Source organism: Lissotriton helveticus, chromosome 1_1, assembly GCF_964261635.1.
Source record: "Lissotriton helveticus chromosome 1_1, aLisHel1.1, whole genome shotgun sequence".
Taxonomy (NCBI): domain Eukaryota; kingdom Metazoa; phylum Chordata; class Amphibia; order Caudata; family Salamandridae; genus Lissotriton; species Lissotriton helveticus.
Window position 1 is genome coordinate 172,633,489 of NC_136057.1, and position 19,410 is coordinate 172,652,898.

The 19,410-nt window shown below is 44.8% G+C and overlaps 1 long non-coding RNA gene across 2 annotated transcripts in view; it reads right to left on the reverse strand.

Moving 5' to 3' along the window:
* Window positions 1-3,459: 3,459 nt before the first annotated feature.
* Window positions 3,460-19,410, reverse strand: part of LOC144782251 (uncharacterized) — a 649,538-nt gene continuing 633,587 nt past the window's right edge. For both annotated transcript variants that reach the window (XR_013601131.1, XR_013601126.1), the window contains one exon: window positions 3,460-3,876. This is a non-coding gene — a long non-coding RNA (uncharacterized LOC144782251). The remainder of the gene's footprint in view (window positions 3,877-19,410) is intronic.

Sequence of the window (19,410 nt, forward strand, 5' to 3'; positions counted from 1 at the left end):
AGATTCATTAGTGAGTTTTCACATAAGATTTTGCCACTCACTCGACTGTTAAAGAAAGGAACCAAATTCGAATGGACCACTGTGGCGGAGGAGGCCTTTCAATCTTTGAAGGAAAGTTTCACGTCAGCACCAATTCTACAACATGCAGATCCGGCTGAACCTTTTTACGTGGAGACAGATGCATCCGACCAGGCTGTTGGAGGGGTTCTATCACAGAGAAGTAAAATAACTGGGCAACTACATCCAGTGGCTTATAGGTCCAGGAATTTGAACCCGGCCGAAGTCAACTATACGATCACTGAAAAGGAGCTATTGGCGATAAAGGATGCATTCAAAGATTGGAGACATCACCTGATGGGTGCACAACATCAAGTCACGGTGTACACAGATCATAGGAACTTGACATTTCTGAAGACAGCTAGAACTCTGACCCCCAGACAATTAAGATGGTCACTGTATTTTGCTGAATACGACTTCATCATCACCTATCGGCCAGGAGCCCAGAATGGAAAAGCAGACGCACTCTCCAGGATTGACACAGAAAACCATAAGACACCGATAAGAGACCAATCAATAATCCCAAAAGAAAGAATCATCGGAGCTACCACTACAATAAGCTTGGAGAAAGGCATTTGGGAAGCAATGAATGACAAGGCCATGGAGGATTGGGCGAGAAAGGAAGGAGGAGAGATTCATCATCGGTTGCCGTATTATCAAGGGGCTCTGTATATTCCTACCAAAGAATTACAAGAACAGATTATGAAGGAATGTCATGATGCAAGATTGGCTGGACATAAGGGCGAGGCAAAGACCAAGGACCTGATCCAGCGCCATTATTGGTGGCCAGAAATGTCAAGAGACATTGAGCAGTACGTCAAAACTTGCGAGATATGCGCTCAGGGAAAATCAGAAAGACAGGCTCCAAAAGGGCTACTTATGCCTTTACCCACTCCACCTTATCCTTGGCACACAGTTACGCTAGATCTCATCACGGATTTACCTCTTAGTCAGGGGTTTAACACTATATTAGTGGTGGTGGATTCCTTTTCCAAAATGGCTCATTTCACCGCTCTGAAAGGAGTGCCAACGGCAAAGCAGTTGGCGACTCATTTCAGCGCCCAGATTGTAAAGATCCACGGAATTCCAAGGGTGGTAATAACGGACAGGGGCCCACAGTTCATTTCCCATTTTTGGAAGTCATTCATGGAAGGGTTGGGCACAGAAGTTCGGTTTTCCACCAGTTATCACCCAGAGACTGATGGTCAAACTGAGAGGGTGAACCAAGAACTTGAACAGTATTTGAGATTGTTTCTTTTGAAACAAGAAGGAAATTGGTCAGATTATTTGTGGGCAGCAGAGTTTGCTCATAATAATGCAAAAAATGTATCAACTGGGTTTTCCCCGTTTTTTATGAATTACGGTAGACATCCAAATTCAACTCTAGGTCAAGTTGATATTTCAGTCCCAGCAGTTGAGGAGATAGTTACACAATTAGAACAGGTGCATCAAAGTGCAATAGAGAATCTCCAAAAGGCAAAAGAAAAGTATAAGATTTATGCAGATAGGAAGAGACGGGTAGGGCCCCTGTTAGAAATAGGGGACAAGGTCTGGTTAAGCACTAAGAATTTGAGACTCAAAGGCAATCGAAAATTTCAACCGAGGTTTATTGGGCCATACAGAGTAGATGGAAAAGTGAACCCAGTGACTTATCCCCTCCAGCTGCCATCAAGGTTGAAGATCCATCCAGTCTTTCACATATCCCTCCTAAAGAAGGCCCCTGAGAAGTTGCGAAAAGAGTTGCCACCAAGATCTCTACAATTCGAGACAGGTACTGAATTTGAAGTCAAAGAAATTCTCGATTCGAAAAGACTAAAAGGAAGACTATACTATCTCGTGGATTGGAAAGGTTATGGGCCCGAGGAGAGATCTTGGGAGCTAGAAGAAGATGTGCACGCTCCAAGACTGACCAAAATCTTTCATCAACGATTCCCAACTAAGCCTCGGAAGGGAGAGTCTACCTTGTTGGAGGGTACTGTCAGGAACCCTCCATTGCAAGTCGGAGCGACAGGACAGGAAGAACTTGGCAATAATCAGACGTGCAATATACACATGAACTGGTCCGAACTGACTCGAAGATGGCGCCTGAATAGGCCGCCAGAGTCAGGTCAATGTTGACATTCTAGTCTTGCTGTCCGCTCTGCTGTCTCTTGGTGAGGCGCGCGCAGCTGACAAGCCGCGCACTTCACCGAGAATTCGACCGAGGACAGTAGCGCCCGACAGAGTTCCTGAATTTTAGTCAGAGGTTATAGCCAGTATAATTATAGTTTTTGAGGCAGAAGAAAAACGGAAACAGAGAGTGAGTCGCGCAGTTGTAAGCGGCCGTGAAAGAAGACTAAGCGGTATTCTGAGGAGTCGTGAGTTTGTGTGAGAAGCGTCAGCTGCAAGTCGTCATGAGAGAGATGAGCAGGATAATGAGCTAAGTGGCAATCTCAAGAAAAGGAAAGCGAAAACGTTAATAAATGTTATAAGTCAATGTCGCAAGTTAGAGTCAGTAGTTATGCATAACGTGTAGTTTTAAGTCAGAGGCAGTGACAGAAAATAATAGCGTGAAGGAGAATAATAAAACAGTGCTTGTCGGCGGAAGACGTCACCAGGGCACTTAATATTTCAACCAGAGTCTGCATATAAAAACCACAGCGTCAGAGAAGGAAGACAATTCAGGTTTAATCTGCAGAAAAACGATACGAGGCTAAAGGTTAGATAAACAAATAAGGAAAGACTAAACTTACCGAGTTGAGGGTCCTCATCAGTAGGGCACACAGAGTAACATCCACAAGTCAATCTAAGAAAGAAAAAAGAACGCAGATATAAATAGACAGCGAAAGAAAGGGAAATTCATCAAGCACCCAGGCAAGTGCTCAACAAGAAAATAAACAGAGAATCCCCTTAAAAAGAAGATCTTCACAAGAACGAATAGAATGTAAGTGAAATAAATAGGGAGGGGTCAAGGGAAAACCAAATAATAGGTTCTTGAGACTAAAGTATATTTTAACCTTGCAGGCAGACATTTCAACCTAGAACACGTATACCCATAGAAGATGCTCTAAAAGAAAAAAGATAAAGAAAAGTGTAGAAGAGAAGCTGAGTCCTGAAGACTTAGGGTAAGGAAAGGCGCAGTTAAAACCTGTAAGTTGTGTAGTGTAGTGTAGCCAGGAATTCATGATACTGTAACTCATTTCCCCACAGGTTATTTCGAATAAATAGAAGTCTGCTGGACGGACTGACGAAGAAACCCATCAGGACGGCCTCTTCTCTCTTTTTCTCTTTTGTTATTTTATCCAATATCCCCCTTCCCTTAGAATAGCCTCTCTAGAGACTTGTGACCTCAAGCTCTGGGTTGCTGTTTTGAGTGGATTCGGGAATCAGCATCTCTGTTCCTGTGTAACAGAAAGTAATACAGATTCTGACACATTGTAACAATTTAAACCTCTAAAGTGAACAAAAACATGATTGTGTAGTACATTTCAATGCCTGTTACACTTATCGGGGGCACAGTCACCGGGATCACGGGGAGCTATGAGCAGTCTCAGGGGAGGAATACGTTTACCCAGGTGTTTAAGAAAATATAGTGCGAGTTTTTATTCGAATCAAGGTAAAGTTAAAAGTACCTTCGAACTCTTCGACGATTAGTGGTTTATTTCCTTCAAAAAAGCGGGGATGTGATAATACCAGTGTTGGGTCTAGACAGGAATTCGCCAGATAAGGTTGCAGAAGTGAGTCTATAGAAGAGACGGCAGTTCAAAGAAACAGGCAGGTTCTCATGTGCTCTTATATTTAGCATAGTGGCTATCCTTCCAACCAGGTCAGGGTGGTTGTCTGTCAAGATATAAACAAACAAGTCAGTAACCAGCATTGTTCATCAGTTACAACATAGTATCCTTCACATCCCCATCTATTTACCATCTATTGTATAGTTGAAGGTTCAATTAATTCTCAATCACGATTAAACATTTAAAACTGTACCCATAGAAAAACTGCGTTGTTGGCCCTCTAAGTGTCAACTTATTGCAGGGTTTGACATGAATTATAAGCAAACTGAGTTAAAATAACAATGCGAGCTCTGTTAATGATCAAACGGAAATTCATTACTGGTGGTTGGGAAGCAAACTCCTAGAATTACAGATGTACATATAATTCCTCATCATTATTCATGCCATTAGGGAACATACTACCAGCCAGCAGTATCAGTCTACATTCTAATCGGCGTAAAGCCTGTACTCTGTTTCCACCTCTTGGGTTTCGTGGCACTGTGGTAGTTTAGCAATAATTAGGTTAAGCATTAGCAGAAGACATCCGGTATTTCGAGACTATCTTGCCCGTTTTACGGAATCCATTTTATATTTCTGTCGGCCATTTTGTATGCCATGTACTCTGTCCTACCTTCCTGTCAACTGCTCTTGAAATCTGCCCAGAGACAAGATATGTTTAGTCTCCTCTGCTTTGCACATGCTCAGAAGAGCATACCGCTGTCTCCAATTTGTAACTGTCAAGATGTGCCCACCAAAATTAGCTAACTGTCAGCCCTTCCCACTTGTTGCTAGCACACTCTCTGTATGACCTTATATGTGTCTGAAACCAATACTCTGTACCTTGTACCGCCTTCATTTCAGCCCCTGTGTGGGTATAAAAGGACCAAGCTCCTTCTAGTCAGTGTGCTACCTCATACTATAACGAAGAGTGTTGTGTGAATGTAGTTCCACCTCATGAGGTTTAATAAACTCTGTCTTTTCTATTCCTGTTTCTGTGCCAACTTCTTGCTATTGGTCTAAGGACTCTGTGTAGAGAAGGGCGAATCCCTTGCACTAGTAGGCCTGGCTGAGGCTTGCTACTACAAATTGGCGCCTAACGTGGGGCTCATCGGCGACTCGGATGCCCGAAGGACTGGTCGAGACGAAGGATTGGAATCTCGCTTTGGACGTGATCACTGCCGGAAGAAATCCGAGTCTTGGCATCCACGACGTTTTTCCTTTCTTTCTGATCTGACCATCCAGGTGGCGCCGGTCCTCGACAGATCTCTTCTGTTGATTCGCCGTGCAGTGACCGTTTGTTTGATTTGAGAACTTGGCAGTAGGAACCTGGACAACATTTGATTGGTAAGAGCCGTTTTGCGGCACTTGTTGTAAGATTGACGCCTTGGATTGGTAAGGTAGTTTTAGAAACACTTACTGTATATGGAATTGGCCAAATATTGAGTTAGTCCTATGAATATGAAAAATATATATGTGTTGCAATACATATAGGCAGGTAATGAGGAGATTTTTCTCTACTTCTAGGAAAATTTGAACGGCGCAACGTACGAAGAGTACTTTAGGCGCTACTTTGATTATAATACTGCATATTTTGCACTATTTTCGGCATGCCTGTTTCCAGCACACTTCGTAAGATGTGTTGCTTTTGTAGTGGTACCAATTTGAGAATCGATGAAGCACAACCGGCCCCCTGGGAGGGGACGCCTAATAGGGACATGTATGTTAAATATGGTATTTCGTCCATAATGTACAGCACGTTGTGGAACAAATATACCCGTAAGGATCCTGAGTTGCGTTGGCCTATGCATGGGTCATTTGATTTGCGAAAGATTCAGTATGTGGAGCAACGGATGTTTAAGCGAAAGGCTAGGCAAGACATGTTTGACTGTGTGCGAAAGTGGGAGAAAGAAGTGCGTGAGCGAATGAAGCGGGAACAGGCCTTGATTGAAAAAGAACAGCGTAAAAGTGTGCATGCGAAAGCATTAGAAATGAGAAATAAATAAATTAAAGAAAGGGAAGATAGGGAGCGTCAGTTACAGGTAAATGGCCAATACGCTATTCGTAGGCCTCTTTATCTTATTCTTAATAAACCCCAAGTTGATTCTCTCTTATTAGATCGTTGTCCACCTCCGTATACTCTTCCCTCTGCTCCTGATGAGTCAGATGAGGACCCTCCTATGGATCAGGTTAAAGCTCGACACACTCGCTCAATGTTAAATACCGAACGTTCCTCTCAGATTAGATCTGCGGCGCGTAAAGCCAATCGCAGTACTAATACTGCTTCTGAAATTTTAGATACTATTCAGAATTGGTCAGAAAGGAAACAAAAATATTTCACCAAGATATTTGCTGGAGAGGTTCTTGAGCGATTTAGGAAATATTCAGTGGCAATGGAGCCAGATGATGTAGCAGCGGATTGTAAGCAATTACGTGAAGGTTCTTTTGTTTTCTCCCAGGTGCCTGACACAATCAGAAGCTTGGTTAAACTACGTGATGAAGCAGTCCGTTTGAGGGAGGAGAAAAAGGCAGCAGACGCAGCTGCACAAACATCTCGAATCAACATGGCACGAGCTCCGACGCTTGAAACAGATAAGAATGTTGTAAATGTTAAACCTATGCGGGAAGCTGCACCTTTATATGTTCCTCCTAAAGGAACAGGCACAAGTGATGATAAGACTTCTACTGACGCGAAAGGGTACTTTATTTATAATTGGGTTTACACTCCTTGGAATAGAGCAGATGTCATGGCTCTTAAAAATGCATTGCCTGATCCGCGAAAGAATCCGACAGCTTTTTATGAAGAAATTGAGGGTGCCATTAGCTCTTGTACTATGACTTTGTCTGATATTGATTTGTTTTTTGGATTAATATTCCCGCCTGATATGTGGAGAACTAATAATAATAATAATAATAATAAAGCCATTTTTAGAGCGCCTGGTTACACTCAAGACAGTGTGTCCCTGCGCTAAAATTGCTGCTGCTCCCAGAGAGACAGAAGTCCAGAAGCGAGTGGCCTAAGTCAAAGGAACAAGAAAGCTTTATTTACGTGGGAAGAGATGGGTTTTAAGTCTCAGTCTGAATCTAGTTTCAGAGGGTTCCATGCGTAGATCAAGCGGAAGTTTATTCCAGTGTTTGCTTGCTAAAAACCTAAAGGAGCGACCTCCCATCCTGGCCTTGCGAATGCGGGGAAGTTTGAACAACATCGCTCCGGCAGATCTTAAGTTCCGGGTTTGGGCGATGGATGGTAAGCAGTTTTCGCAAGTAACCTGGGCCTTTTCCCTGGGCAATGCGGTGTGCAAAGCATAGCGCTTTAACCACTTGGATGCTAAGGTGTTTTATGGCTTTGAATGTAATTTCCATTGAAGTCAAAGGAAACTCCATGACGAGCTGGGCTCGTCATGAGCGTCGAAGGGGTTAAACTTAATGCGTTCCTCAATAGGGAGCCAGTGTAGTTTAGATAGTGCCATCTTTCCCGATGCTCTACGCGGGGGGTTGAGCACCAGGCGAGCGGCAGAATTTTGAACGCACTGCAGTTGGTGGATGCCTTTTTTGCTTAAGCTTAAGAGCATGGCATTGCCGTAGTCCAGATGCGGTGTGACTAGAGCGTGGATAAGTGTCTTCCTGGCGCTAATGGGGAGATGGTCAAGAATTTTGCGAAGAGTTTTGAATATACCAAAACATCTTCCCGTGACTTTGCTGACCTGTTGTTTAAAGGAAAGCTCAGCATCAAGCAGGATTCCAAGATTTCTGACGGATTCCGCGGGGAGGGAATCGCGCCCAATTCAGTGGGCCACCACGCATGTTTCCAGGCAGAGGGGGATTTGCCAATAACCAGCAGATCTGTTTTGTCGCCGTTCAGGCGCAGGCAGTTGTTGTTCATCCACCTTGCCACACATAGCATGCAGTTGGAAAAGTTGGTGGCGTCCTCCATCTGATTGTGCGTGAGTTTAATCATCAGTTGGGTATCGTCAGCATATGTGACAATATCCACTCCGAAAGCTTCCACAATGTGAGCCAGGGGTTCCATGTAAAGATTGAACAACGTAGGGCTCAAACTGGAGCCCTGTGGAACCCCCATGTCTCAGCTTCCGGGGGGAGGATTTGAAAGGAGGGCAATGCATCTGAAAACTCCAGTTTTCTAGAAAAGATCTTATCCATTCATAAGCAGATCCCTCCACTCCCATGTCTGAGAGGCGAGACAGCAGCGTTGTGTGCAGCACGGTGTCAAAAGCTACACTCAGATCTAGTAAAACCAACGCTGCTGTCTGCCCCTCATCCACTAACTGTCTGAGACATTCTGTGGAGAAGAGAACAGCTGACTCCGTCGAGTGGCCTGCTCTGAACCCTGACTGTGTGGGATGGAGGAGGGATTCCTCCTCAAGGTATTTCATGAGTTGGCTGTTGACCACCTTCTCCACAACTTTCACGCAGAAAGGAAGAAGGGAAATGGGGCGGAGAGTCTGTAGCTGGGAGATATGTACGTTGGTTTTTTTTTTCAGAGGGATGACTTGGGCCGTTTTCCATGCGTCAAGCACATGGCACTCTTGGAAGGATAGAGTGACCATGTGTCCAATCTGGTCGATCATGCATTCTAGGACTCCCTTACAGCGATTAGGAGGAGTCACATCATAGGGGGAGCCGGACTGAATGCTGTTAGCAATATTAAGCAGGTCTTGCCTATCAGGTACTTTAAAGCAAGTCAGATGAGGTTTGATGGCAGAGTCTTCTCCCACTTCCGTGTGTTTAATTGGTAGGTCCATGCCGCCTGTGAAAGTGGTATGTAATATATCCACTTTGTTTACAAAGTAATCTGCTATGTCATTACATAGCTCATTGGAGTAGGTGTCTTGGGCCTCAAGGCTGATGGGGACCGTAAGCTCTTTATAAATGGAAAAAAGTTCTTTGGTGGGGTTATCGGCAAATTCTATTCGTTCCCTAAAATGAGCGCCTTTGGCTGCTCTCACGAGTTTGTGGTATTTTTTTAGCTCTATTTTATAGTTAATTGCAAAAAACAAAGTTGATGGACAGAATGTAGAACGATGTCATACATTCACCCCAGTACAAGGATCTGGGCCTAAATCCATCGTTTTTTTGCACTCCACACCACCCTGGGTTAGACACTGGCTATATGCAAATCAGCTCTGACCCTGTGCCTCATGGGAACAGTCCAGTCCGAACTACCAAGCCATGTCTTTCCCAGACCGGAATCAAGCATCCAAGGACCGGTTTCTGGCTATCAGCCTTCATCAGCCTGGATAGCTTGACTCCAGTGGTGTGGAGAGCCTGGGACTCACGTCTGAGCATACCCAGCCCACTCGGGGTGAAAATTGCAAAAAACACAGTTGATGGACAGAATGTAGAACAATGTCATACATTCACCCCAGTACAAGGATCTGGGCCTAAATCCATCGTTTTTTTGCACTCCACACCACCCTGGGTTAGACACTGGCTATATGCAAATCAGCTCTGACCCTGTGCCTCATGGGAACAGTCCAGTCCGAACTACCAAGCCATGTCTTTCCCAGACTGGAATCAAGCATCCAAGGACCGGTTTCTGGCTATCAGCCTTCATCAGCCTGGATAGCTTGACTCCAGTGGTGTGGAGAGCCTGGGACTCACGTCTGAGCATCCCCAGCCCACTCGGGGTGAAAATTGCAAAAAACACAGTTGTTTAGGCCCAGATCCTTGTACTGGGGTGAATGTATGACATTGTTCTACATTCTGTCCATCAACTGTGTTTTTTGCAATTTCACCCTGAGTGTGCTGGGGATGCTCAGACGTGAGTCCCAGGATCTCCACACCACTGGAGTCAAGCTATTCAGGCTGATGAAGGCTGATAGCCAGAAACCGGTCCTTGGATGCTTGATTCCGGTCTGGGAAAGACATGGCTTGGTAGTTCGGACTGGACTGTTCCCATGAGGCACAGGGTCAGAGCTGATTTGCATATAGCCAGTGTCTAACCCAGGGTGGTGTGGAGTGCAAAAAAACGATGGATTTAGGCCCAGATCCTTGTACTGGGGTGAATGTATGACATTGTTCTACATTCTGTCCATCAACTGTGTTTTTTGCAATTTCACCCTGAGTGTGCTGGGGATGCTCAGACGTGAGTCCCAGGCTCTCCCCACCACTGGAGTCAAGCTATTCAGGCTGATGAAGGCTGATAGCCAGAAACCGGTCCTTGGATGCTTGATTCCGGTCTGGGAAAGACATGGCTTGGTAGTTTGGACTGGACTGTTCCCATGAGGCACAGGGTCAGAGCTGATTCGCATATAGCCAGTGTCTAACCCAGGGTGGTGTGGAGTGCAAATAAACGATGGATTTAGGCCCAGATCCTTGTACTGGGGTGAATGTATGACATTGTTCTACATTCTGTCCATCAACTGTGTTTTTTGCAATTTCACCCTGAGTGTGCTGGGGATGCTCAGACGTGAGTCCCAGGCTCTCCACACCACTGGAGTCAAGCTATTCAGGCTGATGAAGGCTGATAGCCAGAAACCGGTCCTTGGATGCTTGATTCCGGTCTGGGAAAGACATGGCTTGGTAGTTCGGACTGGACTGTTCCCATGAGGCACAGGGTCAGCGCTGATTTGCATATAGCCAGTGTCTAACCCAGGGTGGTGTGGAGTGCAAAAAAACGATGGATTTAGGCCCAGATCCTTGTACTGGGGTGAATGTATGACATTGTTCTACATTCTGTCCATCAACTGTGTTTTTTGCAATTTCACCCTGGGTGTGCTGGGGATGCTCAGACGTGAGTCCCAGGCTCTCCACACCACTGGAGTCAAGCTATTCAGGCTGATGAAGGCTGATAGCCAGAAACCGGTCCTTGGATGCTTGATTCCGGTCTGGGAAAGACATGGCTTGGTAGTTCGGACTGGACTGTTCCCATGAGGCACAGGGTCAGAGCTGATTTGCATATAGCCAGTGTCTAACCCAGGGTGGTGTGGAGTGCAAAAAAACGATGGATTTAGGCCCAGATCCTTGTACTGGGGTGAATGTATGACATTGTTTTACATTCTGTCCATCAACTGTGTTTTTTGCAATTTCACCCTGAGTGTGCTGGGGATGCTCAGACGTGAGTCCCAGGCTCTCCACACCACTGGAGTCAAGCTATTCAGGCTGATGAAGGCTGATAGCCAGAAACCGGTCCTTGGATGCTTGATTCCGGTCTGGGAAAGACATGGCTTGGTAGTTCGGACTGGACTGTTCCCATGAGGCACAGGGTCAGAGCTGATTTGCATATAGCCAGTGTCTAACCCAGGGTGGTGTGGAGTGCAAAAAAACGATGGATTTAGGCCCAGATCCTTGTACTGGGGTGAATGTATGACATTGTTCTACATTCTGTCCATCAACTGTGTTTTTTGCAATTTCACCCTGAGTGTGCTGGGGATGCTCAGACGTGAGTCCCAGGCTCTCCACACCACTGGAGTCAAGCTATTCAGGCTGATGAAGGCTGATAGCCAGAAACCGGTCCTTGGATGCTTGATTCCGGTCTGGGAAAGACATGGCTTGGTAGTTCGGACTGGACTGTTCCCATGAGGCACAGGGTCAGAGCTGATTTGCATATAGCCAGTGTCTAACCCAGGGTGGTGTGGAGTGCAAAAAAACGATGGATTTAGGCCCAGATCCTTGTACTGGGGTGAATGTATGACATTGTTCTACATTCTGTCCATCAACTGTGTTTTTTGCTATTTTATAGTTAAGCTTACATTCTGGATTGTAATTTTTCCTCCAGCCTCGTTCAAGGTTTTTGCATTTGGCTTTGGCTTCCTTAAGCTCTTTGGAGAACCATGGGGCAGTTTTGGTTTTTCTAGCAGGGGGATTGAGTGTCCATGGCGCTACTGTGTCCAGCGCCCTGGACATCCATTTTTCATAGTCGTCCCACGCCTCCAGCAGAATGTCGCTACGCGGGGGAGGTTCCTTGAGCAAGGCGGATTTGAAGGTTTCCTGATTAAACTACTTCCAATCTCTACGTTTCTGGGGCCTGGGCTTGATCATCCTGGTTTCTTGTGGGGCACCTTCTACCTCGAAGGGAATGATAAGATGATCGGACCATGTTATTCTGATCGGGGTGTAAACTTTAATACCCTCCCAATTAGCGAATACAGGGTCCAGGAGGTGACCTAATTGATGCGACGGGGACACGGATTGTAAGTTGAGCATCAGGAATTTCAGTGCTTCACCCACAGCCTGTGCCTCCTCGCAGTTAATATCCTCGAAGTGGAGGTTAAGGTCTCCCAAGATGAGAAATTTTTTATACCGGAGTGCAGGCTGAGTTATCAGTTCTGTCAATTGGCTACAGAACTGTGTGGTCCTGCCTGGGGGACGGTACAAGAGGAACCCGTTGATGATATTTTTAGGGCTTACTTTTATCGTAAAAAAGCCACTCTCACTGTTGGGCAGTGTGGCCTTCTCTAAGGTGCATTGTAAATCACTTTTATAGATTAATGCTAGTCCCCCGCCTCTCTGCCCTTCTCTATCGATTCTGAGCAGACAGTAACCTGGGGGAATAGCTTCCAGAATTTCGGGCGTTGAGGCTTCGTCTAGCCATGTCTCTGTTAGGAAGAGCACATCAAGGTCCCCCTCTGTCAGCAGATCATGTATCTCTAATTTGTGCTTTTTCATAGATCTGCAGTTTAATAATGTCATTTTTATTTTGGTCGGCACCAACTCATCGCTCTTCCGCCATTGGGTGGTAAAATTGCAAGTCTCGCAGAGAAGCGACGGCGAGTCCACTGACAGTGTATGGCAACAACTGTCTTTAAATTCAGGGCATAGGGTTAGTAATTAATTTTTAGTATAACAAACTTTTTCCCTGTTAATACCATCACTATCAACGAGGGTGAGAGGATCAGGGGGTCCGGCCCCGCGCCCCTTCCGGCCGCGAACGGGCGCAGACGGGCTGGACTCTGGCTTGACTCCGGCACGAATGCGGCGCGTCCGCTGCGCGCGTCCGCTGCGCGGAGTCATGGCCGTCTGGTTATGTAGTGGCGACTAGAGCGCCAGGAGTGGGAAGCCCTACCCAATATGGCCGCCACCAAAGCACGCAGCCCGGGACCCGTGGCTATGACCCGCAACTCGGCCAGCAGCTTCGGGGAAATGTGAGTTAAAACTGCCAACACGGGGCAGCGCGCACTGAGTGATTTAAAATTCTATTTGGCCCGCGAACCTTAAGATCGGTTAAATAGCATGTGGCGCTTCGCTAAGATCCGAGCGCTGATGCTAAGCAGGGGGGAACGGACACAAAGGAAAAAACAAGTAGTATACAGCACAAGAATTAAAAATGACAACCACCCGGCTTCAGCCTCAGGTGCAAAGTGAGCAAAGCAATCTCGCGCCCTCCCTACGAGAACTGCTTATGTAGAGGCGACTAGAGCGCCAGGAGTGGGAAGCCCTACCCAATATGGCCGCCACCAAAGCACGCAGCCCGGGACCCGTGGCTATGACCCGCAACTCGGCCAGCAGCCTCGGGGAAATGTGAATTAAAACTGCCAACACGGGGCAGCGCGCAGTGAGTGATTTAAAATTCTATTTGGCCCGCGAACCTTAGGATCGGTTAAATAGCATGTGGCGCTTTGCTAAGATCCGAGCGCTGATGCTAAGCAGGGGGGAACGGACACAAAGGAAAAACCAAGTAGTATACAGCACAAGAATAAAAAATGACAACCACCCGGCTTCAGCCTCAGGTGCAAAGTGAGCAAAGCAATCTCGCGCCCTCCCTACGAGAACTGCTTATGTAGAGGCGACTAGAGCGCCAGGAGTGGGAAGCCCCACCCAATATGGCCACCACCAAAGCACGCAGCCCGGGACCCGTGGCTATGACCCGCAACTCGGCCAGCAGCCTCGGGGAAATGTGAATTAAAACTGCCAACACGGGGCAGCGCGCAGTGAGTGATTTAAAATTCTATTTGGCCCGCGAACCTTAGGATCGGTCAAATAGCATGTGGCGCTTTGCTAAGATCCGAGCGCTGATGCTAAGCAGGGGGGAACGGACACAAAGGAAAAACCAAGTAGTATACAGCACAAGAATAAAAAATGACAACCACCCGGCTTCAGCCTCAGGTGCAAAGTGAGCAAAGCAATCTCGCGCCCTCCCTACGAGAACTGCTTATGTAGAGGCGACTAGAGCGCCAGGAGTGGGAAGCCCCACCCAATATGGCCACCACCAAAGCACGCAGCCCGGGACCCGTGGCTATGACCCGCAACTCGGCCAGCAGCCTCGGGGAAATGTGAATTAAAACTGCCAACACGGGGCAGCGCGCAGTGAGTGATTTAAAATTCTATTTGGCCCGCGAACCTTAAGATCGGTTAAATAGCATGTGGCGCTTCGCTAAGATCCGAGCGCTGATGCTAAGCAGGGGGGAACGGACACAAAGGAGAAAACAAGTAGTATACAGCACAAGAATTAAAAATGACAACCACCCGGCTTCAGCCTCAGGTGCAAAGTGAGCAAAGCAATCAGAACTGTGCGTAAAGTTGACGATCGTGCGGTATTTGGGGCATTGTGGTCAGATATAAAACAATTAGATGAAGATAGAGAACCTGCACAAAAACCGTGTCAGCGAATTTTAGATCTTCCAGCAGCTAAAATTAAAGACGATTATTCCCACTAAATAGATAGATTGGACTATGTTATCGTCTTGCAAGCAAAAAGTAGATGAATCAGTTTCAGATTTTTTCACACGCTTTGAAGAAGCATTCCACGATTTTAGTGGCCAGTCATTGACAGATGATACGGGTAGGCATCTGTTTGTCGAAAAATATGTCACAAACCTTTTGCCAGAAATAGCCAATCGCCTAAAGGCCAGCGAATGTTCATGGATTACCTCCTCTCCGGTTTCTCTCCTAACTATGGCTCAGTATTATAAACGACAAGAATTAAAAGCAAAAAGTAAGGAGGATAAAAAATCTAAAGAGTTAAAAACAAAGGTTATGATGGCTCAAGCTTATGGCCCACCTTCTAGAGGTAATAATAGAGGTGGACGTGGATCTTATGGTTCGTTCGAGAAAAATCATCAGAGATTATAATTCGTGTGTCTCCGTGCTCCATGCTCTAGAGCACGGAGACACACGAATTATAATCTCTGATGATTTTTCTCGGGGGGATGGTTCACCGAGAAGTGGTGGAGTGAGGGTATCCGTTTATATGAAATTATGTTATGGTTACGAGAGGATAAATTTGAGGATGGCACTTCATGAATTACACTGTTGGGTTGAATATTGTAATCATTTGAGGGGGATTATGGGATTGTTTAGCCTGCACGTTTTTGATAAAAATGTTCTTACCAATGGTGTGACTCATATGTAACCGTGTTTGAAAACCATGTATTCTTCATCATTTATAGATACTCCTGAGGAAGGTTATTTTAAAACCGAAATGCATTGAGTATGATGAACATCGAATCTGGTGAATGGTTAAAAAATGTGTTGAATGTTCCTGTATAGGCCTGGATGGGCAATACATTGAAATATAACACACCAAAAAGTTGACGAATTTAACTTTTGACGTGATGGTTCAAAAAATGGATGTTATGGGAGAAACTTTGGAAAATAAATGATTCAAATTGGATTACTATGGTGGAAGAGTATGATTTAAAATACCGACGTACATACAGCTGTGCAACCTTTGTTTGGCCTGCTACAACGGCGGGTCACTAATTCACAGTTCACAAATGTGAGGCAATTAAAAACAATGGACTTTTTGTGATATCAGTAACAAGAGCAAAAGCAGATTTATGTATTGGCAGTGTTGGGAGAGATCCCGTAGGACGAAGCGAATGTACTACTGTATTAAACATTGAGGGTGTTAAAAATAGCAGCTTTATATCGTCACATAACACCTATTTTGTGTGTGGTAATAAAGGATATTACCAATTACCTGTTGGATGGTCAGGGGTATGCTACATATCATTTATGTTACCCCCTGTGTTTTTAGCACCTGCATCATATCATCTTGACTTGAAACTGTATAATGATATTTCAAGTAATAGATATAAACAGACAACAAGTACTGATGAGATTGATCAAACAGACACCGCTCTGCAACAATATGTTGATTTCAATTTGGGTTTGTTTTTCTTCGTGGGTGGTGCATTAAATAGTAGAAAGATCAGACAATTGACTCGTGTAGTAGAAGCTGTCACTAATCAGACAGCTATGGCACTTGGGAACATTACAGAAGAACTGCAAATTGCAAGGATTGTAGCACTCCAAAATCGGATGGTGCTCGATGTGATCTTGGCTGATCGTGGTGGTGCATGCCGCATCATCGGAAGCAGTTGCTGCGTCTTTATACCTGACCACTCACCTTCAGTTTATGATGCAATCTCTAAACTGCATAAGATTGCTGCAGACATTCACCCAGAGACTGGTACATGGACATTTTCAAACTGGATATGGACACACTTTGTTACTTGGGGCTGGAAACTACTGACTTTTCTATATAAACTACTGGTGATACTATTTACATGCTGTACTTGTATACAATGTGGTCCCATGATTTGCTCTATATGCATTACTGCTTGTACACCTGCCAAAAGAAGTATTACAAAAGAACAGCAAATGTTAAATTGTGAGATTACTGATATGATTATTATCAATATACAGGATGCAGATCCAGATTACCCTAGACAGACAAATGTCTTCAGCAAATGCTGAAAGGGTCATCTGTGGTAGTTTAGCAATAATTAGGTTAAGCATTAGCAGAAGACATTCGGTATTTCGAGACTATCTTGCCCGTTTTACGGAATCCATTTTGTATTTCTGTCGGCCATTTTGTATGCCATGTGCTCTGTCCTACCTTCCTGTCAACTGCTCTTGAAATCTGCCTAGATAAAAGATATGTTTAGTCTCTTCTGCTTTGCACATGCTCAGAAGAGCATACAGCTGTCTCCAATTTGTAACTGTCAAGATGTGCCCACCAAAATTAGCTGTCAGCCCTTCCCACTTGTTGCTAGCACACTCTCTGTATGACCTTATATGTGTCTGAAACCAATACTCTGTACCTTGTACCGCCTTCATTTCAGCCCCTGTGTGGGTATAAAAGGACCAAGCTCCTTCTAGTCAGTGTGCTACCTCATACTATACCGAAGGGTGTTGTGTGAATGTAGTTCCACCCCATGAGGTTTAATAAACTCTGTCTTTTCTATTCCAGTTTCCATGCCAACTTCTTGCTATTGGTCTAAGGACTCTGTGTAGAGAAGGGTGAATCCCTTGCACTAGTAGGCCTGGCTGAGGCTTGCTACTACAGCACGGTAGTGTCATGATTCTCCTTAAGTCCTACTCACCAGACTTAATAAAATCTGAGAAGAGACAGAACATATAAAAAACCCGCCCCTTTCCCGTGCACCAGCACCTCGTATGTGGTTTAAAGTGTAATAAGTGAAATGTGTACATTTTGTTTATGAATCTGTTTATGAATCGTGTTACACAGTGAAAGACGTTTTCATGTTTAAAACTGTACTGCAAGGTTCTCCAATTAATGGCGATTTCATTTCTTATTGTACTTTTTGTATTAAAACTCATGAGTGCAGCGCATCGTGGAGGCTTGTCAGGTGAGTTTTGTTCTGCTAGAGAGCCGCCGCTATCTGCATTCGGCGCTCAGCAGAGGGTAACGCGTGCGTGAGCACGTACCTCCTGGGTGGGGTTCTCTATTTAAACCGCACCCAGGATTCTCGAAGACGCTTTGCCTTCTGCCTCGTTAGGAGGAAGGTTCGCGTCTGGAGGCTCTCATCTCTATTCGAAGAGAACAGCGCAGAAGCACCTCTTCTGGACATCATCATTTCTAGAATTCCCTCTCGACGGCAGGACCTGCGAGGAGAAAGAAGAAGAAACAAGTTAAGTGCATTTTAGCTTTTCAGAGCACGGCGCCCATCGCAAGACAGACTAATTAGACTTTGAAGGTTTGCAGATGCCTTCTTTGTAAAGGACTTTCGACTAGACATTTGGCAATAAATATGGGCACAGAAAGAGTTTAGAGAGACCACTGAATTTATTAGAATTTATGTCAAAGCGATTCTTGGAACATTAGAAGAGTTTGGACTTTAAAGGCAATTGCAAGACATTTTATTGCAATGTGAATTTGATGCTTCATTTGATGAAACTAATTTAGCATTTTGAAATTATATTAAGGAGTTTGGAGTTTGTTGTATTTTTTCCCCATTGTGTTACAACAGGTTTGAACACAAATTATTCACAGACCCCCACGGCATTCATCCTAAAGGAACCATTTGCAAGTAGGTTAAGGCGCAAAAAGGAAAATGAGTGAATTAATAGTTAGAACACTTATTAAGTGCATTTCTTTGTTTTCTTTAGTAAATAATGCAAAGACACAGCAAACAAGCTGCAAACAAGACCCTTTGATGACTTCACACTACAACCAAGACCAAGAAATACTGGACGAAAGTCAGGACAAGTTTGATCGCAGGTAGGAGTTTCAAGTAGAATCTAACAAACAACGCAATAGAGTAGGTCCAGGCAAGGGGAGGGGATTGAATGAGGTTAAGGATCTGTAAGAGCCCTCTAGTAAATCTCATATGCTTGTTGTTTCGCAGGTCGACAGCAACTTCCACCCATCATCACGTCCAGTACCGGCCCTCCTCCCAAGAGTCTAGTTTTATTCTTAGCTGTAAAATCAGAATCAGCAAGTTTTATAGTTAGATATTTGGGAAGTTGGTCCCTTGCGTCTCTGCGAAATCCTCTACATCGTCCAAGATCTTCTGCACAGCTCAAGGTAAGGGACGACGTAGTTTGGTCTTTGACAGAAGGCAAAGCCCACGAATACATTTCGCCCAGACGCAATGGATCAAGTTACCTTACAGGACATAGAAGCTATCTTAAAGGATTTGAAAGATGAAAATACATCTTTACGTAGGGATATGTCAGTTCTTCAAGAGTCTATCCAACAAAAACCCATTTTGAGACCAGCAACTTTCCAAGGCCCGTCTTCTGAGTCAGGGGTTCAAACTCAAATTCAAGTAGTTACTCCGGTTCCTACTCCACTAGCTCAACCAGAAAGATTTTATGGGGACTGTAATACATTTTCTATTTTTATGCAGCAGTGTCATTTACACTTCTTGGCAAAAAAGACAGCCTTCCCTGATGACTCTTCTAAAGTAGCTTTCATGCTGTCATATTTCGGAGGTGATGCTGCTCTTTGGTCTATTCCCCTAGTAGAAAATGATGATCCTATTCTGTATAATTTAAAGAATTTTGAACGTTCCTTAAAGAAGATTTTCGCTAAACATGTATTTGTACAGTCTGCCGACAATGAGCTACTTGGTTTAAGACAAGGATCTTCTGACTTACTTCATTATATTTCGCAGTTTAATCGCCTGGTCCTAGAAGCTAGATGGCCTTATGAGAAAAGAGTCTCTATTTTTTATAGAGGTTTAACCCCTTCAGTGCTAATGACAAGGGTAACTCGTCATGGAGTTTCCATTGATTTCAATGGAAAGTCAATGGAGGTCCATGAACACCCTTAGCAGCCAAGTGGTTAAGAGATGACCTAAAAGATATGGTAACCCAAATCTTAGAACCTCCTGAGGATATTAACGACTTCATAGATTTAGTGGTTAAACTAAATAATCGCTTAAGTGAAAGG